The sequence below is a fragment of the Quercus suber genome, unplaced genomic scaffold (assembly GCF_002906115.3).
Source record: "Quercus suber isolate HL8 unplaced genomic scaffold, Cork oak 2.0 scaffold_541, whole genome shotgun sequence".
Taxonomy (NCBI): Eukaryota; Viridiplantae; Streptophyta; class Magnoliopsida; order Fagales; family Fagaceae; genus Quercus; species Quercus suber.
In genome coordinates, this window is record NW_027069989.1 from 179,708 (window position 1) to 193,402 (window position 13,695).

Genomic DNA, 13,695 nt, shown 5'->3' on the forward strand with positions numbered 1-13,695 from the left:
AGACAACTTGAGTATTCACAAGTAGCTGAAGGGCACGGTACACAATAGATATCTTATGTGACTCCCTGTCCAACCCTAGAGCTTCCATTATCTTTCGGTGCATTTTTCTTAAGTGTGTTCTGCATTTCAAATCAATGAACTTTTGCTTCATTGACTCACCTCTATAGGACAGCCCATGCAACTCATGGAAATACTGCTCCCCATTGTAGTAAACATAGAAGCAATGACGACCCATGGCAGACCTGAATAAGGAAAATTATTTGCGGTTATCATGCAGAATATAGGGGGTTATGTTATGCCATGGTGTAATTCATCTTTACCAATATGAACATACAAACCAATTTTTACGGACGCATTATAATGATATCCTAAGTATTCTTAATAGACGAACTTGTTCACCTCTCAGCTTTCTTTTTCAGAACCGACACACTGAAGTTATTCAGAACGGAAAGAGCCACACAATTTAAACCAATAATTGCTTCTTACATCATTGTTGATACCTATGGATGAATGCATATATCATCATCATAGAAATTTGCATGTATGTTTGTTTATATATATGTTCATAGGTATCTATACATACATTACTATATATGTATACAATGTCACTATTACACACACATACACACATGTCTGTGCATATATAGGATTTTGCTAACGTGCAACCTAAGGGCATACAAATAATTAATAATTTTTTAAAAGAATTTTGTCAGAAATTGAAGGAAATATTGACAATTTTTTCAATTTTTAAACCAAATGTAATCTAAACACACACGTGTGTGTATATATATATATATATATGATCATATATGGGTAGATAGGTTTGCTTATATATAGACATAGTCTACACATACACACACACACACATATAGGTTTGCTTATATATAGACATAGTCTACACATACACACACACACACACACACATATGTGTGTGTGTGTGTGTGTATGTGTAGACTATGTCTATATATAAGCAAACCTATCTACCCTGTGTGTGTGTGTGTGTGTGTGTGTGTGTATCCACATACATCAATATTAACTATGGGTAGGTAGGTTTGTTTATATATAGATATACCTATACATACATACATCCCATATAGATAGTGGCTATACACACACATAGTGTCAGAATCATAGTAACATGGTAATCACATTTATACTAAAAAGCCAATCCAAGTGTAATCATAGTTGAAATATACCTGCCAGGAGAGATGTGCCACAACAAAGACTAAGGGGACCACAAGTGTAGCACGCTTAGTGAGGATGCAATCATTAGGAGGAAAATGCCAACACAGCAGACGAACTTTTTCACTCTCAAGCTTTCCTAATAGGAACCCATGCATTGAAGCTGTTAGACCTGAAAGAGGCAGACATGTGCATGGGCTCTGATATGTAGGTAGTCAATGATAACTCGATATCCAAGCAGTCGAGTTACTTAAGAAAAATTCGAACTCTAAGTGGCCGAGTTATATCTTCAGAAATCTATTGATGTGATGGTCAATCAGAAACTTGGCAATTCCAGAATCGAGTTACTCAATAACTTGACCACATAGAAATCGATTTTTTCAATGGAGTTTTCTCTTTATAATCCTAGGCCTACTCCGCTAGTAAGATGCATCACATTCTAGTGCAGGAACTAGCGCCACACCATTCCCTATTTGTAGAGCAGAATGGGTCGTACTTATGTTGTGTTTAACAATCGTGTTCCAGGCATATACAACAGCTGGCTAGATGCGAGTAGACAAGTTCATCAGTTCCTAAATGCCAATCACAAATCATATAAAGATCGAAGGGATGTAAAAGCCGCATACATGGAGTATTTGCATCATAATGGTATGAAAGTGCAGGGTGGTGCATCTGCATCATCCACAAGTCCAGACATGTCCACCTCAAGTCCATCGAGCACATCTTGAAGCGAAGGAGCCAACCATCCAAGTGGAGAAATTAGGAACACCTTGTTGAGGTATCAGTTGGAAGTTGCCATTGAGGAGCGTGACCACGCAAGAAGAATTGCAACCTTGAGTGCGAACATGTTGAATAAGGTGGTGGCCCATGTTGTGGGCGATAATGAAGTTGACGAATCGAGTAGATAGCGTACGGGTAAATGAATGCAAATATATGACGTCCTGCTATGGTATTCAATAAGATGTGTATAAATGCGAAGTTTGTGGTTTCCTTAATTAGTGTGGTTTAACTATAAATGTCATCATTTTCTAGTTGTTTGTTTGTATAGCGTGGCTATATTTCCGATGCTTGATAACAAACCTGCTAATTGTTTTATTTATCACATTTTCCAGTTAACCATATTATTTTTGTTTCCGCACTACCTAAAGGTTTTCTTTTATCCAAAAAGATAAAAATAAAAATATATAATGCATGTTTGCATAGTATGAAGCCGTGGAAGCTTTGGGTAGTGGAAAATGTCATAAAAGATCAGTCCACCATCTTGGGTGAGCAACCCAGTCACCCAGTACCGATGCAGCCATTCTCCTGATTAAGCCATCTGAATTATTAGTTATTTTTTTATATAGTTATTATAGATGATTTGATATAATTATTGTAATAATCATCATTGAACATTTAGATGTGTAAATGGAAAAAGAATCAGCCTAACCTTGCACATGGGCATTCCAGTCTTTTTAATAGACTGAGTTTTCTCTTTTAAGTGTTCTCTCTATTTTGGAAAGAAAACATTTTGGTAGACCCGGAGAAAAAACACCTGGGCCCCATCATATTTTTTTTCCACTCCCCCTTCCAACCAAACACCCATTAAAAAGTTCTCTCCACTTTTCTCTCCCCAATTTTCCATCCTCCCTAAAATCTCTCCAAACAACATACGCAATAGTTTAGGACATGCACATAGCCAATTGAATTTATATATTAACGGAATCAGAATAACATTTAAGTTGAGTTATAAAAATACAGCATTTCCTTTCATTGCCTTGATATTGTCAACATTTGGAAATCTATTAGGAATTTGCTACCAATTCAGAAGAATGCCAACAATAAATATGCACAAATACAGGTTAGAACAGCCTCCAAGGAAAATTATAATAACCAACCAATTTGTTCTTTTGATAAAAGCATATATACATCAGATTTTGCAATTGATCCAAAAACCTTAATGCAGTCATGACCATGAGCTCTCCTTGTTACACCAAGCATAACAGCAATCACAGCCAGTGTGGACTACGTATGTAAAAATAAAAATTGTGTGAGTACAGGCAAAGCATATATCATCATTTCTGAGCCAGCAAATAAGCAGATAAAAAATAGACTAAGTTTTACAAAGAAGCAAGAAGGAAGGCCAATTGTCAAAATTAGAAATTCCTAACACAAACCAGCGTAGAAACCAAGAGTAAAATCAGCTCTAGTATTTAATAAATAACATGTCTATATTAACTTGTACTGTTGTACAGACTACTTGCACGTTCTGTATCCCAAATTCAAAGAGGAGGTTAGTTGGGATACGCGTGGCACTAGAACTCAATGAATATGTCAGCTAATAACCAAAATGTAGTAATTTTGTACACGTAGCATTTGCAAACAGCATTATGCCAGCAACTAGCAACTAGCAACATATATCATTAGCAAGATTGTACCTCACATCTAAATGCACCAAACTATGTATTTAGATGTTTAGCAAATGTATTTATAGATTATCATGCGGTAGCACACAAATGAAATGCACATCACCATCTGATTTTTTTTTTTTATAAGTAATGAGTTTTATTCATGATGAAAAAGACTTTATGTTAACAACAATGAACACAAAATATCTTGAAAAAATTACTATAAATCAGACAGATCATGCACCTCGTAAAACCAAAAGTTTTTCAAGTAATACAACATACTTTGGAAGCCTCCAAAACCATAGGCCATATGTCATAAATCATACCTTCAAAGGCACCTATCCTCATAATCTTAAAACCGGACCTATACCAGTTTGGCCTAAATTCACAAACCGCTCAAATTGGTCCAAGAACCTGAATTGGTTTTGACAAACTTTGACATAATATATATATATATATTTTTTTTAACTTAATAAATACTGTGACTTATCAACCTCCACCCCCACCAAAAAAGAAAAGGCTTACATGCATGGGTTCTTTAATTAAAGTGGACCAAGTAATAAACTCTACATTGAACTAAAAAATGTTTTTTTTATAATCAACTAAAGAATGTTAGGCCAACACAAAAGCTAGTCTATACATTTAATGTTTTGAATTTGGGGTGTGGTATTTTTAGATGAGGAAGTATAACATCCTCTTTCAATTTTTGCAACGTGAGACTTTCAATACAAGTCTTTCTCATAAAACAACAAGTCCCACATTGAATAATAAAATGACTTTAAAATTGTCTTTACTTATAAATGAGCCACTCTACCCCTTTGTCTTTCATTCTTGAGGTGCAAAAGTCTCCCACTGAAAATTTACATTGACAATAAGTCTTTATAAATATCTCTTCTAAGTTGAAAATGAAGAAGCATTTCAGAAAAAAGAGAAAATACTTTCTTTATAAGTAAGTTTTTCCCAAGGGGAAGGGGAGATTCGAACTAGTGGCCTCCACTTTATGAGGCATGATTCTAAACCAATTGTGCTACCCCTTAGGGTAAATAAAAAATAAATGTATAGATAAAATGTGAAGATTTTTGCACATTCTCACCCATTTAAAATTATCTTTATATTCCTTCATATAATTTTAGAAAACGATGAGTTTTGAGGTAAAATTCATAATATTAAAAACTTACAACTTTATAATTTCAAAAAAAAAAAAAAAAAATTTGTATACATGTTTTAAAGAGTAAAAACATAAATGAATATTTTTGGATATTTTTCAGTAACTATTATTAGTTATTTAAAATTTATTATATTTATTTGAATTATTAAGTAATTATTAATTAAATTATTTAAGAAGTAACCAGCTCCACCACTAGAGGGACCTAAAAACCGAGATCACTCTCTTTTTCTATATTAATTCCAAACCATAAACATTTCTAGCACAGTATTAATGCTGACTTACGTGCATCATACCCCAGCTATAAATATACAGGATCCACTCCTTCTAAATAATGTTGGACATTAAGCTTTTATTCAAAACCCCAACTCTCCAATTCAATAGGCCCACTTGAAAGAGTAGTGAAGCTGATGCCCTACTTCCTAGCATGCGATTAAATTATGAACCAGATCCAGCAGCTACTCTGTCTCCTGTTGTGCCATAGCACTAATCACAAGTTTAGAAAATATGTGTAGATTGCTCATTTCAAGACAATAGGGTCAGTCTCAAAAGATATGTAATGAACACTAGCAAAATTATTTGCTAAAGTCCATATCAATACGTGGAATCATAAAGAAAGAAAATAATATAAATAGAAAACAACCTCATGCAAGAGAAAAAAGAGATACTGCACAACAAAAATACTTACAGCTATTGTGCATGCAATATATCCAGGTTTTTCTTTGTAATCAACTCGTGCACAGAGTAGAATAAATGTTTCAATTTACCAGGGAATGCTACCACAAAAGAAACCAATTAAAAACCTTGCACAAAAAAAAAGAAAAAGAAAAAAAAAAAGAAAATGTGAATCGGTAATAGTTAAATACAAGTCCAAACAAAATGAATCATCAAATTACACTACGAGGTCATGTGTTGGAGATTCTGATCATTTATAAGTTATACTAAAATAATTCTTGAAAATCCTTTGTGTGTGTGCCTATAAAGGGATAAACTATGATGGGATGGCCTCCTATCAATCTTAATGGGGCCTCACCCATTTACACATATTAGTCTACTAGTAAATCTATAAACCATATAATGATCAACATTTTCCAATTGGGTTTGAATTAATAGAATAAAATCGATATTTTTGAACTTGCATTTGAATTGTAGATAGCAGTTCAAACATGAGCAAGAAAGCAACATTCATCTTTTGCAAGGGAAAAAAAGCATTTAATCATATTCTAACTTTGTTAGGGTCTGATGTATAAGAGTCCTTAACTTGTAGAATATCTTAAACTGTTACAGAATTCCGTCAACATAGGTAAAAATGGGTGAGGCCCTATCAAAATCAATGGAGAACTACCTGACGCAGGACAAAAGCCTTGCTAGGGTCTGATGCCAATTGTGATGTAGGATCATTTTAGGAGTTCAGTACTAAATTACGGTTCTTGATGAGACAACCTAAGAGTTCTTGAATAGGCTTTGATGTTTAAGGGTTCGGGTAGGTTGAGCAATAAAAAAAAAAATAGATCTTGAATGAGTTTGATGGTTCTCTGTGGTTAAATGGCAAATGGAATGAGAAACAAAGAAATATAAAAACTAGGCAATTACACATAGGAAGGAGAAGGCAAACGCACCCACCCTCAAAGCTTGAAATAAGCCACTAAAATTTAATTAAAATCAATCTCTCTATATCTATCTTTAATTGAATACATAAAGATTCTTTTGTAGGCTATTACCAAGACTACTCCTCAAAGCACTTGGATTTGAAATAATCACTTCCTAGAAAGTCTAGCTAACAATAACGAAAAGTAATTATAAACTTTTAAACCAAAAAGGAAAAGGACTCAAAACATAAAGGAAAACATGGGTCTCTAGAACAGCACACTATAGCATATTCCACAACTCTGAAAATTTACAAACTACCACTCTTGTAGTAAAAAATAAATAAAATTGAACCAGAAACTTAACCTAAAGAAACTTAATACTAAACTCAATAATAACCTAAATCACCCAAGGTGTCAAGAAACTGCACATTGAAACTAAACCACAATACTTGAAACTTTTGGTATTTAATCTTGTTTTCCCTCGAACTCTTTATTGTCTGCATCACCACCTAATCTTAAACTATTACAAAATTCCCTTCACACACGTACTAACACAATTTCATATATTTGACTTTATCTTGTACAAGAATCCTTAACTTATAAAACATCTGAACATGTTACAAAATTCTATCTATATAGATAAAAATGGGTGAGGAACTATCAAATTCTATGGGTAAACTGTTACAAATTCCGTCGACACACACACATAAGAAATTCTTTTGACCATGGTTAGAGCATGAATTTGATCAAAAGAAGAATAGCATTGCAAAGCTATTTCCACAGAACAAGGAAAGCGCCAACTCCATTTTATTGTCCAAATGAACACTGCCCCTATCTAGTAAACACGTTCATTGTTCACTGAATTTTATAATGTTCTAATCCCATACATCACTAGCTAATCTAAAGCTTTGATAAAAGGGAAAAATGATCCCCAATTCAGCTTCAAAAGAAAAAAAAAAACTATGATTGTGGATGACAGCCATGATAAATAGAAGAGTATAGGGCACAATAATCAAGACCATAAAACATGCGGATGATAACTGTGATAAACAAAAGAGTATAGGGCACTCTAACCTTGTTATTCTCTGTTCTCTTCTCCCGTTCTTCTTCCCTTTCTCTTCTCTCTTTTGTTTTTCAATTGTGGTACTGTTCATGGGTACATTAAATTTTTAAATATGATGGATGAATGGTACTTCATATATAGCCCCTAAACATTAGCATATTGTCTCTTTTGTCTTCTTTCTTACAAACCCCAAATTAAGTGCTTCCTGTTACCTATGAAAACCCTAACTTTTCTTTTACCAAATAGCCATCAAGAAACTCATCAAACTATCTTTTAATTCCTAAAAAAACCCCACAACCTTCTCCTCAATAATTATAAATCAAAACCTACAAATTCTCCTAACCCTGAACCCACCAAAAGCACATGTACGCAAATTCCTCAATTTTGTCTTGCATCAAGAAGAAGATTACCATATATCAAAGTTTGTTTCTGCATCGAAAATGTGTCAAACATGCTTGCCAATTCATGAGAGAGTGTGAGAGTATATGATTATAATGACAAACATAGCGTTATTTCCAAGGTCCTAGAGAGACAATTTTGACCATATTATATATCAAACATCCTCTCTTAAATTACGCAAGAGAAAGAGAGAGAGATGGGATATAATGCATTATGATAAACATACATTCTCCCAAATCCCAATGAATATGCTTTCTCTCTCTTGTATTTTAGTGAGTACAAAAAAATTGTATTAGTATGGAATCAAAAGAAAGTGATATTGTACCAATTATAACTGCTCACTCTAATAAATTGTGAAAAAATTGAAAATATTTTTTACGGGTAGCATTTTTTTCACCATATATGAGCTATAAAAAAAAAAAAAAATAGATACAACTTTAAAAGAAAAGTGAACGGAAATATCCACTCACCTATTGACAGGAAGTATAAGCACACACTAAGCCATTTAATGATCTTTTTGTTTCCGCCCATATGCCCTAACAGGTTTAATCTTACCTGTTTCATCAAACACAACAGCATAATCAAATTAACATATTCAATCAAATGCACAGTATAAGTAGCTTAAGAAGATGGGAAGTGTAGACGAAATACATACCATCACCAGTCCCACAATCGGGAGCATGCACAGGAGGGCGTCGCGATCTCCGCAAATCCTCCATCGGCTCAATGTCCTCAACCGGTATTTGCTCAATTTGTACAGCCTCTTTGTGGGGGGTTGGAGATGAAGTTGCCATGGTGGGCTCTACATGCACTAGAGGTGGGGTGGGCATGCCTAGTGTGGGGACAAATATGCATCCACCATCATGGGCAGATCCACTAAAAGTTGGGGGCGACATACGAGGAGGGTCGTCATAGTCCGTGCTAGCACCACGGGACGTAGTTTGGGCTGGAAAAGTGCCCTCGTGATCGACAGTGTGGGATGGCCCAGTACCAGCATCAAGCGTGCATCGCGGTGTCCTGCTGCCATCGTCAAACAGTACCCAATCAATGCCAAGCCATGACTCTTCTACACCCGAGTCATCCCCTTCATCGGAGATGGGATCCGGCTCGGTCGTACGGCTGCGACCAGCTCGACCACCTCCACGACGTTTACCCCCTCAAGATCCACCACTTTGCCTGCCGCAACCTGGGACTGTGTACCAATGTCGGAGGCTTCTGCGAGCGCATTTGTCAATTTAAGTTGGCCCAGCTCATCAACATATTCTAGTGTCAGCTTAAGGTCATTCTGCATGTCAAAACCTTCGTCGCGCCTCTATAGAGACCTCAGCATCGTCCGAACCTGCAAAACAAGGGCGTCATAAAAGCAGGAACACAGATATGATGCAAAACATGGATAAATCTGTTCCAAAATCAAAAGTAAAAAGTTAAAATTGGACTCAAATGTTACTTATTTGAGATACCTGATGTCATATTTGAAAATTTGAAATTGGACTTTCATGTTGTTGAGGATTTTATGGACTGCAATTTTCACTCAATGAACTCTTGAACCATTTTAAAAAGAGGCTACAGGAATAGGTTTGAGTAGTGAATTTTGAACAACATTTCTATAGCTTGGTGGTGATTCCAAGCACCCTCAGGTAGTGAAATGAAGTCTACGATTTTTTTTTTTATTTATTTATTTCATTTCTTATTACTAAATATATATCGCTACTTATCAAAAAAGCGCACCCTCTATCCAAGCCAAGTGTTGTGGGTTTGAGCCAAGTATCGGCCTTTCCAAATTTGGAGGAAAGAATGTTTACTGATCACCTCTCAAACACTTACAAGAGTAATAGACTTTTGTGCGGTAACAATCTTTTAGATAATGCAAGTCAGTAAATTAATTGCTATCTCATTGAGAGCATATAGTGGGTGAGGGCCCAATCTGCATCGTTATTCAATACTAATTCCACTACAAAAGAGAAAACAACATAGAACATGATAAACTATATTTATTTTCGACAAATTCTACGCACCAGAAAATTATTAAAATACCAAAACAAAAACCTCCAAGGTAACCAATCACAATTTTACAGTGTTTCATGAGAAATTGTAGTCCTTAAATTGAGAACAACCATAAAACAGTTATGCACTATACAAGTAATATCTATCATATCACACTAGATAGCTTTCAGTCCTAGAGGTAAGGCTAACTAGTGTGACTGTAAACTATCATGAAACGTCTAAATATCACTACTAAAAATAGTTGCACCGTCCATTTGAAATTACAGGCAACCAAAAACAAATAAAATATATATATAAATAAAAGAATAAAACCCAACCCACCCTTTTTAAAATTTGAATGTAATTATATGAACAAAGGTGTGGTCTACCTAACCCATTGCCAATTAACCATTCCTCATGCAAACAAATTGGATCAAGACAAATTCACTTATTTATGAAGAACATAAAATACAATGAAAGATAAACTCCATAGAGACGTAGAAAGTAATGAAAGATAAACTCCATAGAGACGTAGAAAGTAATGAAAGATAAAACTCCATAAAGATAAACTCCATGTAGACAATATTTTTTGAGTTTAAAAAAAAATGAAAGATGAACTCCATAGAGACGTAATGAAAATAATCTGCAAGCGCACAGAACCGTAACAAGTAGTAAAGTGTTTTTAGAAAACGAATGTCAAACCCACAGGGATTAACTATGTTATTGAATACCGAAATTTACTAAATTAAGTACTATTTGGAAAATCGAAAATAGATGGAACGTTCTACTATTTGAATTAAATTAAACTATTTAATAAAAATAAATCTATGAAAAAAAAAATTAACAAAGCGTAAAATCTAAAAGTGTAAAAATATGATAAGAATGGATCTAGAGCAGTTGATTTCACCTAACAAATCCCACACAGTTTATTCTTCCTAATTATTAAATTCTAATAATCTCCCGTTGATGATTAAAAATTCCTTAAGTATTCAATATCTTCTCTCGGATAATATTAAAAATATCTTCAACTAACAATTTCATATCTCTATGTGAATTTAATTAATTGGAGACTCATTACGTACTTTGAATTTTTTGAAAAATCACACTAGTCGCGGTAAAGCATCTCTACTTTCGCTCAACTAATGGTGTTTAATTCTAGAACTAAAATAACAAATCACCTCTCGGTCTCATTGTAATTCAATTGATCAAACCATAATTCGTAAAAAATAGTAAGCATTAAGAATAAGAATTAAACACTCAATCATGGAAATATTAAAAATAAAATAATTCAGAATATATTTTAATGGAGGATAACGTCTAGCTACAGACGTTAAATAAAGCGCTTTTGGGAGGCAACCCAAGTTTTTTATTTTTATGTTTATCTTTTATTTTTTCTTTATCTTATTTTTTTTTCTTTTCTTTTTTTTTTCTTTTTCTTTCATTTTGTAGGAATAAAGAGACCAAAGAAATCTTCAATGGGTACATGGTTGCACCTCAAGGAAAAATATTCAATTAAAAATCAGGGAGAGCATCTCTTCTCCTTTCTCATTCTTTTAATTACTTTTTCTTCCTTTTCCCATTGAGGACAATGTGAAATTTAAGTTTGGGGGAAGGGAATTTATTTTATTTTTAATATTTCAAAAAAAAAAATGCCTATGATAAGATTATGGTTGAATTTTCTTATAATTTTTCGGAATCATTCTCATTGCTTAAGTCCAGTCGTTAATTCTTTACTTGATCTTGTTTAATTTGATATGATCATTAATCATTGTGCATACCTAGAGAAATTTCATGTGAATTTTGTAAATTTGGACGATCTCTACTTATTCTAGAACTTGTTGAATAACTCTCATGGAGAAATCTTATACAGAATATTACTTGGGAAGTGATTTAGGCATTCTTTGAATCGATTGAGCCTTTCAAGCTTACCTCTTTATTATCTTTATCCCTAGTTACCCAATTGATCTATTCTTACACTAGGTTGAAGAAAAGAGAAGATATATGAGTGTTTGAAAAAAAAAAAAAAAATAAAGAAGAAGAAGAAAAAGAAAATTGTACAAAGTTCCATTTACTCCAATGTTTTGAGTTGCTTAGTAACTAGGGGTATTCATTACCAATGTTTACTCTTACGTCAAATCGTAACTTGAAATATGAGTATGCAAAAGCACTTCAAGTTTGTGACTTGTTGAGTAACTGGGTGCATCCATCACAAATGCCTGCATTCACGTCAAAAGATAAGTGACGACTTGAAGTAAGAAAAAAACAAAAAAAAAAATTTTGATGAAGAGAGGTATTTTGAGATATTCAAAGGACTGAGAAAAAGTTATATTTTAGAAGTGAGAATGCTCTATTTGCTTGAACCTTATCTTTTCTTTATAGCCCTCACCATAGCCATACATCACAAGCCTAATAAAGACCTTTTGATCCTGGGTAATATTTTGTTTTATATTAGTGGAGAGTGATTTAAAAAGCAAGTTTATGGAATTTTTAGAGATCTGTACTTATTTACTTGTTTGCATAAAACTATCCGGGAAGCTAATGATGAAGTGAGAATGATAATGCGATGGAGTTGAGTTTTGAATTAACTTTTGGACTTGATTAATTTGGAATGATTCCTTTGAATTATAAGCTTTATGCAGATCTTTGAGGCCAGAAAAATTTTATTTATTTATTTTCTCTTTCTCTTTTTGCTCGAGGACTAGCAAAATTTAAGTTTGGGGGAATTTGATAAGTGTAATTTTTACATGATTTTTATTATCCTCTTATTTATTAAAATTGTTAGTTTTCCTTTATTTCTTTTGATTTGATTTGATTTTTATTATTTATATTTATCTATTCATTTGTGCTTTGAAGGAATGAGAAGAGCAAGAAATCAAAGGATTTTTGTACAAAATCCAAGTCCAATTCGGATTAGGATTCCAGCCTGCATATCAGTTAGTATTTTCAGTATAACTTTGGGCTCAGATATCCAATTGAGATGATTCAAGTTGGGCTGGAAATTTAACTTAAAGGGCTACAACTTTGTAGTTTACTAAAAGTCGTAATTCTGACGTTAAATGGGCCAAAATCGTCGGTTAAGTGAAGCCTAAAAATCTGGGATTTTCTCCAAACGGGAATAGGATTCCTTGACCTATTTAAAGGCTCTTTAGGGTAAAAAGAAAAAAAAGGAGAGAAAACCTGAGAGGAAAAGGGGGCTGCCGCATTGAAGATTTTTCTTTTAGGAGTCTTTCTGAAGAGGAGGATCTGAGGGCAAAGGCGAGAGCTTCATGTTGATCAACCATCAGATGAAAGACATAAGTTTTATTTGTTTTCTTTTCAGTTTTATTATGAACTAAATTTTATTTTCTAGAGCGTTGATGTAGTCTAGCAATGAACATACAATTTATATTCTGAATTATTTTATTTTTAATATTTCCATGATTGAGTGTTTAATTCTTATTCTTAATGCTTACTATTTTTTACGAATTATGGTTTGATCAATTGAATTACAATGAGACCGAGAGGTGATTTGTTATTTTAGTTCTAGAATTAAACACCATTAGTTGAGCGAAAGTAGAGATGCTTTACCGCGACTAGTGTGATTTTTCAAAAAATTCAAAGTACGTAATGAGTCTCCAATTAATTAAATTCACATAGAGATATGGAATTGTTAGTTGAAGATATTTTTAATATTATTCGAGAGAAGATATTGAATACTTAAGGAATTTTTAATCATCAACGGGAGATTATTAGAATTTAATAATTAGGAAGAATAAATTGTGTGGGATTTGTTAGGTGAAATCAACTGCTCTAGATCCATTCTTATCATATTTTTACACTTTTAGATTTTACGCTTTGTTAATTTTTTATTCATAGATTTATTTTTATTAAATAGTTTAATTTAATTCAAATAGTAGAACGTTCCATCTATTTTCGATTTTCCAAATA

At 33.4% G+C, this 13,695-nt stretch overlaps 1 long non-coding RNA gene across 1 annotated transcript; it reads right to left on the reverse strand.

Moving 5' to 3' along the window:
• Positions 1–2,945: 2,945 nt before the first annotated feature.
• LOC136063552 (uncharacterized) lies at positions 2,946–5,529 on the reverse strand. Its single transcript, XR_010625172.1, has 2 exons — positions 5,423–5,529; positions 2,946–3,186 (listed from the first exon to the last, which is right to left on the reverse strand). It is a non-coding gene; the product is annotated as an uncharacterized LOC136063552 (long non-coding RNA).
• Between the last annotated feature and the right edge of the window lie 8,166 nt (positions 5,530–13,695).